At 43.3% G+C, this 15344-nt stretch overlaps 1 long non-coding RNA gene across 1 annotated transcript in view; it reads left to right on the top strand.

Moving 5' to 3' along the window:
* Positions 1–12862, top strand: part of LOC129209993 (uncharacterized) — a 60622-nt gene extending 47760 nt beyond the window's left edge. Inside the window, exon 4 of the long non-coding RNA XR_008578277.1 lies at positions 12794–12862. This is a non-coding gene — a long non-coding RNA (uncharacterized LOC129209993). The remainder of the gene's footprint in view (positions 1–12793) is intronic.
* Positions 12863–15344: the final 2482 nt, after the last annotated feature.

Raw genomic sequence — 15344 nt, 5'->3', positions numbered from 1 at the left:
AGCAGTGGTGAGCTCTCTTTGCTGGCTCTCTGGCCAGGGTTGAATTTCACTCTCTGAGCACATTTTTCATGGGATTTTCATCCCTAATGCATGTAAGTATTGGTCAGCTGTAAATGCTCCATTGTCCCTTCACAGAAGTTAGTCCAAACCAGGACCCCAGACTGACAAGGAAGCTGTCCAGGGCACGTGCTGTGCCAAAGTGTTGGAGGAGTTCAGCTGTGAACTTGGTGTTTGCAGTTTCTGCGCTTGTGCTAAGTGCTGTAGCCCACTGTCAGCCGTCCATGACACTGCTATAACAGCGTTGTAAGAGCATTTGCTCTTGGATTGCAAAAAACGGGTGTTACACCAAATTGTCTATGTCCTCGTCAGTGTCCTTTTTGTTTTGAAATCTATTTCAAAGTCAAAATCCAGGAGCTTTACAATGTGGTAGGAAAATGCTCTTTACCAACCTAAGGTGCTCTATGAATGTGGTAGATAGAGATGTAGTTCCCTAGTTCATCTGAAGACATTTGCTATTATGGCTGTAAACTGATACTAGTTATCGGCAATTTATAGATATTCACAACAGTTTGTGTGATGATTACATTTAATACATTTGTGGATCAACAGTAGAAATATCATTAATGATATCTTTTAAAGTTTCCCCTGTCCTTTAAAGAAGTGTCTTTGGTTTGGATCAGCTGGACACCTCTGAACAACTCAATGATAAAATTTTCCCTTCTCCAATATACTGTCGATATTGGATCTCCTTAGTCAATGAAAAGATTGCTTTCGAACTTAGCTTTGTGAGGATCAAATCAAAGCAAAAAAAAAACCAAACCCACCAAACTGAAATATGTTGTGCTATAGAAGACAAACGTTCTTTCTGGAGATATTCTGGAAGGGCATTTCACCTGGAACAGAAAAATAGAGGTGGGGAAGAGTAAAAAAAAAAAGTTTCTCTTTTCTGGATGTTGTAAATTTTTTTTTATAAATGTATCGTACCGTTAGATTGAAGAAGGCCTTATTTTTATAAGGATCAGAGTAAAGTTCTGTGTTAACTTGGGATTTCCAGGCTTTCAAAACCCATTATCTACCAACACTTGTATTTCTTTAGGTTTCTAGAAAAAACAGATGTGACTGAGCTTGTTCTCTGGGACAAAAACCCTATATTCTCCCTCAAAAAAAAGCCCTGCATGGTGAAGTTTACCTCTTCACCCAAGCTGTCTTTGCCAGTAAGCCTTCCAGGTCCAAGCTGCTCTGTTTGTGTTCAGAGGTCAAAGAGTGAATCACCATTTTAATTAAGGTCAGTGTGTGATATCTTTGCTATTCTTCCACCTATTCTCCGCTGGTGAATAAAGAGTTAAAAATAGGACATAGACTCTCCTCTCTTGTAGTCTTTGGTGATTGCTCAGTTTACAGGAAGGTCCTAAAAATTCTCAGCAATAGTGTGTTTTGATTAATAGTCACATTTCCATCCAGGTTTTTCTTTGAAAGGCTAAGTTGAATGCAGACCACAAAATCAGTTGAATTGTCGTGTTTGGCCAGCATATCATTAGAAATAGAAGGGAAGTTAAGCCATTGGTCTCACTGTAAATTTTTTTCAGCATAACTCTATCAGTTGATAGATCTTCATATTTTTAGTGCCCCTCAATGCATTTTTCTGAATCTAAAATACATTGGTAGAAATATCTTAAACTAATTTCTCAGACTCCAGCTGGAACAGCAGTTGAAAGTCAAGGTCAGGAACTTAAAAGAAAAATAAAAAAAGAAAAAAATGGGGACAGAGGAAAGAGGGAAGTGGGTTCTACATTATTACAGCATTTTCTCCCAATAACTTGTGTGAGTTTCATTGCAGGCCCCAAGGCAAAGAATTTTCTACTTGGGCTGTAGGAGGGAGTGTTGAATTGTTGGGATAGGCAGGATGAGAAAGAAGCTACACTGCTTAGGCGGCTGTTCTTAGAAAAGCGTCATTGGCAAACTAGCGCAATAATTTTGCAAAAGAAAAAAATTCTTACCCAGGAAGGAGAATTTTGCTGACAAGGTGTTAAGAAGAGAAATATCTGCTTTTGCTTAATTCTGTTCTCTAAAGGGATTTAGCATTTTGCGGCTGTGTAGCTCTTTCATACCAAACTAACTTTCAAAGTAAACCCAGTTCCTCTGCCAACATACTTTTTAAAGGTGCAACACAGCTCTATTTTCAGAACTCCATCTTGTTTGAAATATGTCACATTTGTTATTTTTTCTGGCTTAAAGTGAGATGCTGGACTTTGGGATCTGTAAAAATAGTGGTAACATGGTTGAATCCTACAGGAGTCAACCACGGACAGAAGTTGCTAGCATTAAGTTGTGTGTGGCTTCCCCCAGGATCAGAAGAGAAATCTCACACAAGTTCCTTCATACTGCTTGGAGGCTGATGTCTGTGCTCGTTCCTCCGTGCCAGAGGCACAGTCAGTGGGCGGTATTGGGGACCATGTATGTATTCTCCCTGCTAGTGCTCCAACTGGAACACTGGCATCAGGTTTTTAAGGCATATTATGGCAGAGCTAAAAAATAGTGCTGTAAGATTACCAAAATGCTTGGATTCAGCTTGTTGGTGTGGCCTTTCAGTAGGTTTGGAATGGGAATAGAAAGAAGAAAAGTTTTGGCCAGTCTTTCTCCTGAATTGCCTGTCACCGTTCAGAGACTGTCCTGTAGATGTGAGCCTCTCTCTCATGAGGGTGGGGAATGGGTGAAGAAGGGTGTGTTTTTGTATTCAGATGGTATTGACATTGGAGCACTTGTAGTTATTCCCCCATCAAGGCACACTAAGTAGGGACGCCTCACAAAACGATATAAGTGCTGTATTTTATGACCTGAATGCAAAACCTGTATTAGTTTCAACCTGCTTCTGGTAACATATGTCTAATGCTAAATTATCTCTTTTATGTGGTTTGTGTATTACACACTAACCTCAGATTGCTTTCATGTGTTCAACTTTCAAGAGTTCAAGAGTTTTGCAGGAAGAGCAGCAAAATGTGTTTTTGTCAATCTCTTTATTTTTTGGGCCAAGCTGGATTTCTAATGGGCAATTTGAACAGCAGTGACTGCCTGGAGAGCAGGCGTAAGCAGCTTGCATGGTGCAGACATGTGCGAGTGCATGTGCATGGGAGGTGACTACCAGGGGAACCCATTTGGGAAGAACTGTAAAGGTGCAGGTCAAAGGCTAGAACAACCCAGCAACAAGCCGACCAGGATGGATGGGGAAGTAGCATTAGAGAGTCCTTATTTTCTTAAGGAGCCATGCTTCTAGAGATGTAGATGTGAGCATATAAATAATAGTTATAGCAATGGTTCATGCTGAGTAGTGCTGTGGTACGTTGAGGGACTGGACTGACAGCTCGAAGGCTGCTGGGCTCACTTTTTGCTGAGCTGCCTGAGCCTGAGTCAGATTTTTAGAATAAAACTAGTGTTTTCTAAACTAGTTTTAGATGCCTTGGGAAATGTTTTGGATGAGCGACCACATGGCTGGTTATTGACATAGGGTTAGTATTAGCATGGCAATAGTCATGGAGACTCTGTGCTTGTCGTGGTGCCATGTGGATTTCCTAATCTCCTGCCTTTAAAGCCAGATATCTGCAGTCCCTTACTCTACCTGGGCCCGTAGCGGTCTTCCAGAGACTACCCACGTGACAGATGAAGCGAGCAGTTACAGGGGGTTGTGTTAAGGCACATGGTGAGGCAGGAGCAAGGAGACTGCGTTATGGTGGGGTAGCACAGTGGTTACAGCAAGGCTTGGGGAGAGGAGCAGAAGCATGCCAGCGTGTTGGGGCCGCGTGCCAGGGATGCTCCTCCCAGGCTGCCCCTGGCCAAGGGCTGTCACTGTGATGGATGCCCTAGTGTGGGCTGGCAGACAGCATGTTCCTCATGGCCTGTCTCCCTCTCCTTTGTACAAAACAGGGATCCAAGGAGCAAGGCAGCGGGAAGCCCCGAACCTCCCTGCTTGCAGCACCTGCTTTGCTCCTCCATGCCATGAGCCCTCCCTGGAGGAAGAGGTGGGACCACTCCTTCTGTCTCTTCCTGAGTGGGATGATCTCAGCATGAATCACTTGCGGCACGATATGGACCCTGTTTCTTTGGAAACGGCACCCAACTAGCAGCTGCACGGCTCAGCACATCTCTGACGCAGCTTCTGGAATAGGGCAGGGCACCTTCCTAACCAAAGCATTCAAGGGCAAGGCTTGAGTGTGCTCTAATTTTCCAAATGGCTCTCGCCTGATAGCAGGATGCAATGAGCAGAAGAGGGTGGGGATGCTGCAGATCTGTTTCCCTCATTCTTGGTGTCCACTTAGTGCCCACAAAGTGTTTGCTTCTGAGCCTGTAGGGAAAGTGGCAGGAGCGGTGAGCTCCCTACTAAAGATATTAGCTGTAACACAAAGGGAGACCTTGGTTCGTTGGTCACTGGTGTCTCAGTAGGGTTTCAACAGCTGAGGATTATTCCTGAAATCTCCACTTGAGCCCAAGCCTTTTTGCTATGGGAAGCTGCCTTGCTCCTGCTTGAATCTTCCTCTCTGGTCTTAACTTTTAATGTGTATCGTGAAATTCTCAAATATGTCCTAGACTAACACCTTCCTTTCCTCACAGAGGTCTACCCTTCCCTTCAGTCATTGGAAAGCACTACCCCAAAGCCTTTTGCTTGGGCTGAGTGACATGTTGAGCAGTTAATGAACCAGCACAGCTGTGTTAAAGCATCTCAGCAATGAATACAGGCTAAAATAGAAGCCACAAGCGGGAAACATGCAACCCCTTCCTGCGCCAGAGACAAAATCCAGGGAATGCTGGGCCAGATTGCTGGCTTTTCACGCCTCTCACTAATTAAATCCTAGTCTGTAGTCCACTTGACCACTCTGTCCAAGTTGGTGCCTTCTTAAAAGCTTTATGGAGTCATTTCCATTGGGGCATCTTCCAGTAACAACTGAAGCCCTCATGCATCACCTTTAAGGCAGACACATGCAATTAGGTTGGTGTTTTGGAAGGTTCGTTTGCTACAGGCAAATGGCCCATCATAGAGTTTAAATGGCCAGCCTGTCCAGTTTTTAACCTCACAAAGATTTTGTTACAGTTAATCCTTTCCTGATGGTCCCTGCACCCTGTTCCAAGTAACTTTAAATGATACAGCTTAAGTCTATTTAAAAGGAGGGGTGGAGTACTTGTACCACTCATTCCAGCAAAGATACAAACCCAGGCCAGTCAAAAGATTTCAAGTAAGATTGGGAGATATTCAAAATATCAACTTATTTGGTTTGTTTGACAATCCAAATGTGGTGAGTGGAAGAAAGTTGTCTAGTTTTTAATTAACATTTGTGCAATGCTGCATGCAGAATTGGGAGCAGTAGTTACTGTGTAGCCAGTTCTCATAATTTTATCCTGAATTTTGCAATGTGATGCTTTTGGAAAAAATAATCTGTTATTATCTAAGAAATTCAGTTCTCATTTAAAAAAACAAACAAACAACAGCATACAAAATGCGTTTCTAGCCCTTATACTTATGTAGAATGTGACCCAAGTACACCCCAAAGTAAAACAAAACAGAAAAACCTCACCAAACCTTATGGCTTCTGAGTCAATCCCTGTACACTCATGTTCCATTTTGCATTTGACATTTTTTGTTGTTGGCATTTCTGCAGTTATAAGTCAATGGAAGCCCTGAAGCAAAGATTTGATCTTTCTTGCCTGAGCTTGCCCTGCAAAAGGCTATCAGTAATAAATATTATCCCAAGTGACTGTGGTGTAAGTAATGGCATTCCTTACCCAAAGATCACCCAAAAAAAAAAAAAAAACCACCACTCTATTCATATTGGGAAAGTACTGCTGTGAAGAAAGGTGCAAATGACTTTTGTCTCTGCTCTTAATGTCAGATACAGCTCACCGAGGCACTAAGAACCATATTGACTCAGAACGATCTGAGCAATCTCGAGTTCCTGATCTCTTCCTCAGTTTTGCTGGTGAAGCCCATGTCTGATGCTGTGCTCAAACCACCTTCTCCTTCCTTTCCTATAAGCAAGTACTCAAATGGCAGCCCTTTATCCCAAGGGGGAACACACAGTGCCTTCCCCTCATTTGGCATGGTAGCTCAGGCCAGCTGTGCACAGCTGTGCACCATCCCAGTAGTAGAAAGTCCAAGCTCACTCTTTCTAAGCAAGGATCGATGCCTTGGGCCTGAGCCTGGCTAGCAGCCACCAATACAGAGAGGCACGGAGGACGCCAGACCCTGTATTTAAGCCCATCCTTGGACCCATGCTTTCATCAGCACCATTGCTCGAGCACTGAAATGGAGAGGCTTCCACGCAGACAAAAATGTAAGGTAAACCCAGGCACTCCCTCCTTCACTGCCCACGAAAGGTGTGTGTCACGGATGATCCTATGAGGAAAGAATGAATCTCCTCTTTTAGTACCCCTTTTTTCTTCTTTTGTTTTCAGATATAAGTGGTAGAGGGTGGGAGGACTCGGAAATACACTGGTTTGTAGTATTTTTAACTAAGTGCTTTTCATTTTAGGCTTCCCTGTAAAATATAATGATAGATTTCTTCAATAATACAGCGGGGAAAAAGGTTCATCCAAGTTGCATAAGACTAGCTTTATCCGAGCATGTGGTTTTATAAGAGTTTAATTGTTGATTATCTAGGAATGACCACAAGCTTTTCTTTAGTGATAAGAAGGGTCAAAAAAAATTAGAGGAAACCCAAACCATAAACCCCTCTCTGAAGGTTTTTTTGTTCCACCACAGTACACTAGTGATTCCCACTGGAATCAGTGTGTGGTTCTCTTATGTTGTGGTGGGAAGATAGATAGTCCCTGAGGAAAGCAGTAAGCTGCCTGAGTCTTTGAGTCAAGTGATGGAAAACATAGAGTGTGATTTTCAGAATGTCTGTCCATAATCCATAATTCTGTGCAGTTTGAATTCCCTTAATTGCCTGATGGATTTACAGTTGAACATTTCAGATATAATTACGTCTATTATCAAAAACAAAGGAGACACGTGCCAGTCTGAAAGAGTAAAGACATAGCCTGAAGGAAAGGGATTAGTTCATATTGTCTCTTCCCCTCACACATGCACATGCAGATATTTCTGCACAAATCCCTGTCTACCTTCTTGTCTGTTCATTCATTGTCCCTTGACTTCCAGGGCTGTCCTTTCTTTGTGCCTCTGGGAAGGCTCCTAGTGGTCAAAAAGTCCTTTGATTAAGTTCATGGTCATCATCATATGCCCAGTTTCCAAAAGAGGTACAGCTATTTGAACTTTGATATATGTGGCAAGAGCAAAATAAACTGTTCAACAGTGCTTCCCAAGGTTTGGATAACTGGCAACCTACAGGCCATCTGACAAGAGCACCAGGACAGTCATTTAAATCGCTGTATCTGGTTCATAGAGAATAGAGTTCTTCACGTGAATGCCCACTCATTCATTAGATCCTCTCTTCGGAGTCTTTGTTGTATTTGGGACAGGCAACTTGCCTGCAGGATCTTCTAGATCTCATTTTTTCTCTCACTGGAGATATCTCCAGAGTTCCTACTGGGACCTGTCTGCTCAAGGAATTGACTGCAAATGGAAGCAGGACTGGACTCTAAATTTCTGTTTGCATTTAGGCATTTTTATGAAAACTATTCGCTTACCACTACTCAGTCCCAAGCTGTTTCAGCCCACTCCCAAAGACAAACATGATGATTATGACCCTTTGCTACAGATGGCCATCATTAGGATTGGACCATGAGTAGTGAAAATAAACAAATAAAAGATATTATGGTGTCTTGGAATGTATTAGTTAAAGATTTTGGGCTTTCTTAACTCCTTTTAAGGTAAGTAGTGCTGGTACAACTGAGTGGTGTTGTGACAAAGGGCAGTGAAGTGCATTTGTGTGTCTGTATATACGTATGTAGACACACAGTCAGCTTTTGAGAATGACACTGGAGAATTAGACCCATTATAGCAGGGTGGTGTCATTTTTCATATCAGCCTCATTCATCTCTCTGCACCCCATGCCAGGAATAAAAGGCTGTGATGATGTTCAATGGCACACAAGCAGCTACCTGACGGTCCTGTTGTGTACACACCCACAGATGTTGCCCTGGAGACCACACGGCAGTGAGGGCGGCATGCCTGTTTGCATCCAGATGCTGAGGGTTGCTTGGAGAAGCCCATCCATCAGGCAGGTTAATTGGGAGCTTCGTCAACGCCTGCCCTGCTCACTTTGCCGCTCCTTGCTGTCTCTGCAGAGCTCCAAGAGAGGAGCAGCAGAGTTGCCAAAACACACCAGGAGCAGAGGAAAGCTGGGGTTTGGGCACTGGTTTTTTACATGCAGCTCATGCATGACTATGCAAGTTAGCCAGGAGTGAGGCCCTTAAATCCCCTTGGGGATCTAGACCTCGTTTCCCTGTTTGTAGCACTCTGCACTGCTTACCAAGGTGCTGTCAGAGGGCCTCCTTGGCACAATGCACGGTTCTCTGAGGGGGATTCATCCCACCAAATGTGGACACCGCAACGCCTACACCTGAGCTGTCTAGACACAGCTTCTAATGAGCAGAGAGCAAGAGATGTGTCTAGGGGCTGAGTCACCTTAACCTGACAACCCAAACAAGCCTGGCTAATCTCCCCTAAAAATATGCCTATTTTTCTCCAGCACCTATGACAGGAGCCCAGAGTGGTCATGTTGGATGGAGACACTTGCACTGTAAGGCAAGCTGAATCCCTCTCCCTGTTCTCGTGTTGGCTGTGGCTATGTAAGCATTAACAGACGAGAAAGCTGATTTGTTCTGTCCTTGTCCGTGTCTTCCAGGTCATCTTCTGTCTCTGGGGATGAGAAAGGAACAGCCAGCTATTAGCCAGTGCCCCATGTTTAATTTTTATATCTCCCTCTTTGCCTTATAATCAACTGGACACCTGGAGGTGTGCCTCAATGGTTAGTGCAGCCAGCTGGGCACAGTGCTGAGCAATGATTGTCTTTCCTCTTTCTAGGATGTCAGACTCTACTGAGAGCTACCATCAGTTACACACAAAATCCCCAAATCTCTTGGTATCTCCTTTGCCCAAGCACGAAAGCATGCTACAACCTATTGTAGGGGGGGGGATATTTGGACCCATGGTGAAGAAAAGCCCATAGCACCAGGCTTCAGTCACAGAGGGAGAATTTAAGTGACTTTTAAGTGTGTGGCCAGGGGCCTGCTAGCTGTTCTCCAGCTCTGTGCTGCTTCCAGACCCTGGTGACAGACACGGACATTCAGCAGAGGCTCTACCAGCTAGTCTGTCAGAGCAGTAGTGCTCAGACCAGGGAATGGATGCAAGAAATCATCAAGGGTGAGGAGCTGGCTTTAGTGAGTACGATTACACACGTCTGAAACCTGTTCACTGCCTGTAATGGTAAGCTATTTTCTGAGCTTCTCTTCACTGTGTTGTGTTCTTTCTGGCCATCGTATTTGTATAAAGTATAAGCCTTTGGGGCAGAACTTTTCTTCCTTTGACACTCCTAACTCATTCTTGCAAGCTTACATTTGTTGTTGTTGTTGTTGCTGTTGTTGTTGAGTAACCAGTAATAAATAATGTTTTGGTCAAGGCTCTTGGAATGTGTGGCTGAATCTCAAAGCATCTCTGAATTGTCTGTATCATGAGTACTAGTGCTTCTGATTTACGATTAGGGGAAGCATGATGCAGACAGGGCATCTTACAGTGAGACAAAAAATAAAAAATTGTGCTGTATTGTATTTAGGGGGATAACACATTCCCTACCAGAAATCCTGCACACCTGGATGTAGACAAATGAATGAAGACCTGAACAGACTAAAAGAAAATATTTTATCTAGAAAATGTGTTTAGGAAAGGAGATTTTTATCTGGCACCCCTTGTTTCATGTTAGAGTTGAATAAGCATCTTCCTTCAAGAGACACAGGGTTCCTGTAAGTGGCAGAACAAAAAATATTGCAGGGAAAAAACCCCAGCCCTTGAATTCCAAAAATACCATCTCCTTTCAAAGTAAGATTTATATGGAAGAAGACAATCTCTCTTACAGAGTTTTTCCTGTCGCCTGGAGTCCACTCACTGGAAACAAGCACACAATTTAAAAAGATATTGGAAGAACAGCTTGGACACAGAGAAAGGAATGACCTGGAGTGTTAAAAAACAGGCAAGCTTTTCAGTAGCTTGGAGTTTGGAACAAGAAGCTAAAAGTCATGTAAGGCCAGTAAAGTTTGGGGCATTCTTGTTACCTAAAAAATAACCATTCTTGGCTTCTCTCATTAGTGTTTCTGCTCAGGGATTAACTGTTTTGTGGGGAAGCTGGATGCAAATCTGCAGCTGGGGTGGTGAGTTTTCTTGAATGTATAAAGGGTCAGGATGGGCGAGTGGTTAGGTTATTTGAGGGCTGGTGTTCCTGAGCCCTCTTTGTCTGGCATCCAAACAAGCCTTCCTGTTGAGAAACACTGGCCTACTTCTTCAGTGCAAGACAAACAACATACCAGCTCCTACTCCAGTGGGACAGTGGAAGTAGTGAGCTATTTCCATTTAATGCTACAAGCACGTAGTGGCTTCTGGATGTATCTAAGCAGAAGTAGCACAGCTCCTCTCTCTCTCCCCCTATCATTCCTTGGTTTTATTAAGACAGTTCTGGCTTTGGCAAAATTTTAGGAGACGGTGTGGAGGCTTCTTGCAAGGGAAAAGCTTCATTTTGCTCTCAGACTGTGGCTCCTGAGGATAAAGTGCCCTGGTCAGAGTGGAGGATGCCCATGTGGAAACAATGGGCACCACCAGCTGTATTCAGGGACACAACCTTCAACTGCAGAGTGAACGGAAAGTATGTGGGAATGCTTTTCCTTAAAAAAAAAAAAAAAACAACCAAAAAACAGAAAACAAAACAAACCCCTGCCCCCCGAAACCAAACCAAAAAGACCTAGAGGCATATGTATTTCATTTAAAACAAACAAGCCTAGATTAAAAAAAAAAAAAAAAACAAAAAAAACCAAAAAAAACTCTTTGGAACAGAATAGAGCAAGGACTTGTTTATCGTGCAATATGGTGTCACAGCAATGCATGGAAATGAGTTTGCTGCTTTGGCATGCTGGTAAGGGTCTAAGCTGTGCTCTGAGGAACACTTTCTTTGCTGCATCCCTTAGGAGGCACTGTCTAAGAAATGGGGAAAAGGATACAGAAGATGTTTTGTGACATCTTTGAAACTGGTAATTTGTGGCTGTAAGTTGGGCTGCTTTTTGCAACTTTGTCCCAGTTGTCATGGGGCTGCTTAAGAAACCTTCAAATCCCATAGTACTACAATGGCTCTCCCTCTCTTCTGCCGCAGATACCCTGCATAGGGGCAAAATCAGATGGAAAGACTGTCTTCAGTAGTTTTTTGGGTTTATTCTTTCTTTTGGGTTGTCGTCTTTATGGTATTTGAATGGGATAGTCCTTTCATCTCCTGCCCCTTATAGACCCTTGTGACAGGTTAAAGGGTCAACAAACTGCCTGTATAAGCACATGTGTGTACATAAAGCCCATATATTCTATTGATGACTATATAGGCTATTACATATACATTTAATAATTGTATCACATGTCTAGTTTTCTGTGTGTGACAAGCATAGAGGTATCTATCAACAGATATAAATGCACACTAAAATGTTATGATGTGGTAGAAGGGCTCTTAGCAGGAGATGTGGGGGAAGTGCTCTTTGTTATGGCTGTGCCAACCTTGACTTTCCCAACTGTGATGTACCCAAGCTGAAGAAACCTTCGTACCACACAGTATTTTCCAGTTAATTATATATATTTCTGCATCTGGGTGTGTGTGGACAAGTGAGATCATCCATTCCTTTGAGACTTTTTTTAACCTATCCTGACCATTTTTCCTCTCCCTTGCTCCTTTCCAGGAGCTCAACAACAACAATAGAGCCAAGAGCCTTCCCTCTCATCTGCAGTCCAGTGTCTGCTCCGGAGTGTGGGCTCTGAGCACTCTGGTGGCGTCAACTCCAAGGACTTGTCCAGCTTGAGTCTGCTGCATTTCCAAGCTCAGTTAACATGGGATGTTTTCAGGCCAGCCTGGCTGCTGGCCAGGTTCTTGCCAGAACTGGGAAACAGGAACCGGGAAAACAAATCCTTTTTTCTTTCTTTTTTTTTTTTTTTTTTCTTCGTATGTGTCTGAATATGAGAGAAACATGACAAAGAAAAACTCTACGTTTTGAGCCATCCAGCATCCCTCAGTGGTGTGCATTCAAGGGTCTAGCTGACCTTAATTCAAGCAGATTTGTTCTATAGTTGTATTTGAAAAATTCTATTTTAGTACTTGCTTAAAAGTTTTGGGGTTAGTTTCAGTTGCTTTTTATAGAAGTGGGTTGGTTTGTGTAGTTTGTTGGGTTTTTTTTAAATGGCATTAGTATTTTTTCCTTCCAGTATTTTCATGGATCAGAAGGTTCACTGAGATGCCAAGCTATGGCTGGCTACAGCTTCAGTACATCTTGTAACAATGCAGGCCATGACATGCCAGTGTGATGGAGCGTGGTATGTAAAGTCCAGGAAAGATGTGACAGATTAACACTGCTGATAATGTTTGCTGCTCCAGATCTTCTACTAAAATCCCCTTCTTCCAGGTAGTTTAACTCTTGAGACACTAATATAGTGAGTACCTGAAGAAAACAGATACCTACAGACAACCACAGCGGTGGTGGACAGTTGGAGTGTTTTGTGCTTCATCGTAACAGTATTTCTTCATTGTAGAGCTGGGCAACAGTAGAAATGTGTGTTACTCTTTACTAGCAAGGGAACCATAATTGCTGCTTAATTTCTATGTAATTTCAGGCAGTGTGCTGGCTGGGATCTGTGTCTGGACACCTGCTTCCACGAGCAGTATGAGGAATGCTAAGCAGCACCCGCCACGGCATGCTCTTCTGCAGCATAAGGTGTGACAGGTCCAATATACATCCCTCTTCCCTTGGTCAGAAAAGTAATCTTGGGAGTGAGGTGGAGGGTCACAGGAGTATGCAGGAAGAAATTTGATGTGGGGAAAACCCCCTTTTCTTCCTCTTCTCATTCATCTTCTCCCACTTTCCCTACCTAGAAAGAACAAAGTGGTGTGCAATGCCTGCAAAACTTATGTAGCATAGGCCAGGCTTTGCAAAGGCACTCTAGTTCTGTCTTGGGTTTTGGGATATAAGCAGGTTATATTTATAGTTTTGCTTTGGGTAAGGTGCTCATGAACCAGTGAGAGTCCTACAGCCCTGATCTACAGGCCAGCCTGCAAGGGAAGGAGGCAAGCCTGGATTTACGAGATCATTAGTTCTTAGCCTGAAACAAGAGGGATGTGCAGGATGAACAGGTGTCATTGCTGAGTATAATGCACCTTTCCAAAGGAAGCTGCACTCTCGTCTGATGAAGTCTGAACTTTGTGGGAGGCAGTGAAAGTTGATTGCTGTACTCACTGGGCTCATGGTTTCCTTTTCTTTCACTCCCCAAAGGTTTGTAACATCTGGATGGAAGAAGAGACTACAGAGATGGTCTGAATATTAGGATTGCTAACCTGCCCCTGAGGGTGGGTCTGGAGGACTCAGATGCTTCTTCCCATTCACCTGAGCAGTAGCAAGGCTGCCTTGGTGAAGTTCCATTCCCTTTTTTACAACAAGAGGTATATAAGCAGTTTCCAAAATTTGAAGAGGAAATACGCTTACAGCTCTCCCTTCATTACAATAACTAGTGGGAGGAAAGAAAGAAAAGTCCTGCAATAATCATTATTGAGTTGAAAAGAAATATTTCTGGGCTGCAGGGTGCCCTAGCCACTGAGGTTAGAAAGACAGTGATTTTCCACCTAGCATTGGACAGGCTCAGGGCAGGCTCTGGGATGAATCCTTGATTTTGGATTTGGAGCCCTGTTGTCCTGGTTTTAATTGACTTACCAGGAACACACTCCTCAGCAACTATATCCAGAATTTCTGGTCTTATTAAATTCATAAGTAGAACGTGATGAATTTTTGCTTGGCAGGATGCAGAGATGGAAAAGAAAGAGCAGATCACCAGAAGCCTTAATTCAAATAGTTGTGTTTTTCTGGAAAAGAGAGAAGGAAACTCTTGGTAGTTAGTCATTTTTCCCTACCTCCTCAACAGAGTCACTGGTATAGGGAAGCTAGAGCCCTGATTATTATCTGCAAGCATTTATTAATATATGGACTGTTTTCATGAAGCAGAATCTCCACATTAGATTCTATCCCTTTCCATTTAGCTTCTTGATTACCTATTTGCATCCATTTCTATGGCATTGGCTGCTGCATATAGTCCGTCCATCCTTGCATCTATGCTGGAAAGCGGAATTACTAAAAGATCAGTTACTGCACCAATTTATTGCACCTTATCTGTTCTGCTGTACCTAGCCACATGCGTGCCCTCTGCCAGCAGCCCTCAAAGGGCAGCTTGTGCCACATTCAGCAAGGACTTAGCTGCCTCCCCTGGTCCCGGGACAAGAGCTGGCAAATGGGAAGTTACCTTATTGTAAGCGGTGTGCTCTAAAATTACACCCTAGCTTACCTTGCGGTAACTTGCTCGTGTAGTCATGGCCTTAAGGTTTTTCTTTAGTATCCATGGCCACAACATCTAAGCATTTTATGGTACAGCATACACTAAACATTAATTTCAAATTATTGAGAATATTTTCATGACTCAACAACTTTATAATGACTGTGTACCTTATTAAAGTCTTGCAGCCCTTTAATAACAAAGTTTTCCCTGATCCCTTGGCATTTAAACACCCTGTATAACTGAAATGAAATGCATAGCTGAAGTGTTTTTTTAGGACACTCGATTTAAAGTGAGCCCAAAGCAGCAAAGGGCTCTTTGAACATCTCTAGAGTGGACGCTCCCAGAACTGCCTGTATACAGTTTGAATTAATTATTCCCTTCATGGAAATTGTACAAGATGTCCCCCAGGCTCTTTCTGACTGCCTTGCTGCCCTTTTGCGATAATCCCTTGCTATCCTCCGGGCTTTCTGTGGTCCTAAACTTAACATATAAAGCTATTTTTATCTAGGGGCTAGGGTGTGAATAAATGCAGAGAATGTCTCTCAACATGACTTTGTGTTTGTGAGCCTTCCTTCAATTTGATTAGAAATGCTCAAACTTTCTTGCAAGCTGCCTTTGAGCATCCTCTGGTGAAATAACTGCCGTTAAGAAGGATTTCTTCTCCCATGGGTCACACGAGGCAGCAATCAGCTAGGAGCAAAAGGGAAGCTTGGAGGAAGACCAGAGGCTTAGGAGGTGGACGGAGCCTTTGGTCTCTATTCTTCAGTGCACCACTGCTGCATGAAATAACCTTGGACAAGTCTCCTCACTACTCTTGGGTAACGTAGGTGTGACGCAAGCATTC

The sequence above is a fragment of the Grus americana genome, chromosome 9, assembly GCF_028858705.1.
Source record: "Grus americana isolate bGruAme1 chromosome 9, bGruAme1.mat, whole genome shotgun sequence".
NCBI classification, from domain to species: Eukaryota; Metazoa; Chordata; class Aves; order Gruiformes; family Gruidae; genus Grus; species Grus americana.
The sequence above is the reverse complement of the archived record's forward strand: the minus strand, read 5'-3'. Positions and strand labels throughout refer to the sequence as shown.